We start from the raw sequence: 2,712 nt of genomic DNA on the forward strand, positions 1-2,712 counted from the left end.
CTATAAACTTACAAAAAACCAAAGTATCCAGAAGATAAATGGACATACATAGAGGCAATTTACAGAAAAATATGAAAGCCCAAAAATTACAGTATATCATGTATTTAGATGTCAAACACATATAACTTAAAATATAGTTTTCAGGAATTCACACATATTGATGACATTCTAAACACAGACAAAAGATAAAACAAAATTGAGGCTAGCAGTCCTTTAGAAGAGAGAAGAGGGAAAAAAACATAGGAGAGAGAAGAGGGGATTGGTTTTTGTCATGGAAAGTCCACTGGGGACTCTATGAAGACCGGAAAATTTTATATTGAAGCTGATTTGTGGGCTCAGAGATATTTTTTTCTTTTTCCTTATGTGTCACATACATGTTTCATATATGTTTTAATGATATATTTCATATAAAACTGCACAATTTAAGGAACACCATGGTAAATTATATATATATTAAAAAAGTTAAAAAGATGAAAATGCAATATAAAAAGTTCCCAGAGAGAGCTTGCTTCAGCAGCACATAACACTAAAACTGGAACGGCACAGAGATTAGCATGGCCCCTGCACAAGGATGACAAAAAATGTTTCCAGAGAGAATAAACATCTTCACTCGTAGCAAACACAATAGTATCACAAGATTATCTAAAAAGGAATAAAAATCTGACTGACATCAGACTTCTCTAGAGGTCAATAAATCAGTATTAACCAAAATAGTCAGAACCTAGATTCATACTCAACCACAGTAGTATATACTACTAAGAGCTAAATAAAAACATTTTCAGAAATGTAAGCACTCAAAGTCTACTACCCAATGACCTTCTAAGAGTGAATTACTATTAAATGTATTCTTGCACACTAATAAATTCATCAATGAAGAATCATGAAATATAATAATGATGAGAAAGAAAGCTGGCAAAATGTATAGTTAATTCTAATAATTATTAACGAAAAACAAAATCCAACAAAACAAAATTGAGCCTTTCTCTGATTTTTTGTTCTGAATGGCAATAAGTTTGATTCAAGAAAGAGTTAGGTGATCCCATTTTAGTCTATGGCACAAGATGTATTTTTCACTTCAGGTTCTACCAGAGTCTTTCACTGGTGATATAGGACTATTGTTCAAATTAAACACACACATCTCTATGTAGATACCAACTGTGTGTGTGTGTCTGTGTGCATACACTGTACATCCAACAAATCCTAAAGAGAAGAGAGCATAAGTTGAACACACTGTATACTTTACACAAACGTGCTCTGGTTAAGCTTCAGTAAGTATATGCAATATTTTTAATATTTGGTATCTAAATGCCACATGGGAAGATGAAGGGCTCTGTTGATCAAATTCTATACCATCATTTTAATCATCCTCTCTCCTGCTTGGCTTTAGTATACAAAGGTAGATTATTAACATAGTTTTGACTGTTGTGCTCACACATAAGATCACAACTGCGGTTAAAAAGAATAAGAATCATTGTGGGAATCAAAATGTGCACATCTGGAACCTCAGAGGGCAAAGATCTATTTATGGGTAGAGGTACATAGATTACTATCCTAAGATGAAGAAATTTTCTCCTCGAGGAATTAGAATAAAGAACTTTATTTTTTTCAGAAATTTCGAAGTATTATTTTGAGAATTCAGGCCTTTTCTAGGGCCAAGTAAGATGTATCTCACATCAAACTTATCTCACATTTGGCTTTCAGCATTAAGGGGAAGATAAAGTCTAGCAAGTCCACTGTGTGAGATTTCCTTTGAAGTATTAGGTATCAATAAATGGAAACCTGAATTATATTTCTAGATGGTTTTTCTTTAATTCTTTCCCTCATGAAATGCTAGGGGTCTGTTATTTAAGACTGCAACATGAAAATAAGAGCCGAAAATATATTCTGGTTGTTTTTGGAGCAATGAAGTTTAACTAAGACCCAGTTTATGAAAAATTTGATGGATAAAAATGGTGAGAAAGAACATAAAGCACACTTTTCATTGAAATTCTGAAGGCTGAGGGAATGTGCCAACTAGAAGCGAATTCATACCATAGAATAAATGTTGCTGAATATCTGCTTATATATGTGTATCTTGTAAATATAATATTGCTGCCATGCAACTATGGAGATGTTTAATAAAAAATCATTTCACCTGGAAGATGACTAAGTATGGAGCTGCTGCAGATAGAGGCTAGGTGGGTAAATTGACACAAAGAAAGGGGTTATGAAATTTAAATGTGAGGTGAGAAGGAAAGTTCTCTTCTGCCATCAGCCTTTGCCATGTTTTCTATTGACATTTCTTTTCAAATTCTTGCCAAAATTAATTTAAATTGATACGTGATTTCCATATCTACTGATCTACGCATGTAATGCTTACTGGTCATAACCTTGTAGAAGAGGAAGGGCCAGTGGCAGAATACATTAATTCTGAGAAATGTGCTCTAGAAAAATTTTCCAGGGGCACCTGGGTGGCTCAGTCGGTTAAATGTCATCTGCCTTCAGCTCAGGTCATGATCCCAGGGTCCTGGGATCAAGACCCACGTTGGGCTCCCTGCTTAGTGGAGAGCCTGCTTCTCCCTCTCCCTCCACCTGTCGCTCACTCTGCTTGTGCTCACTCTCTCTCTCCCCCAAATAAATAAATAAAATCTTAAAAAAAAATTTTTTTTTCCAATTTTTCTCTGGCCATGATATCACCACTACTGTTGATTACGCCATAAAAAAATCCACTCT

General features: G+C 34.6%; 1 non-coding gene across 1 annotated transcript; it reads left to right on the forward strand.

Annotated features, from left to right (window-relative positions):
- Positions 1-505: 505 nt before the first annotated feature.
- On the forward strand, positions 506-608 carry LOC118538151 (U6 spliceosomal RNA). Its single transcript, XR_004918467.1, has one exon. It is a non-coding gene; the product is annotated as a U6 spliceosomal RNA (small nuclear RNA).
- Positions 609-2,712: the final 2,104 nt, after the last annotated feature.

This window comes from Halichoerus grypus, chromosome 14 (assembly GCF_964656455.1).
Source record: "Halichoerus grypus chromosome 14, mHalGry1.hap1.1, whole genome shotgun sequence".
In the NCBI taxonomy this organism is placed as follows: domain Eukaryota; kingdom Metazoa; phylum Chordata; class Mammalia; order Carnivora; family Phocidae; genus Halichoerus; species Halichoerus grypus.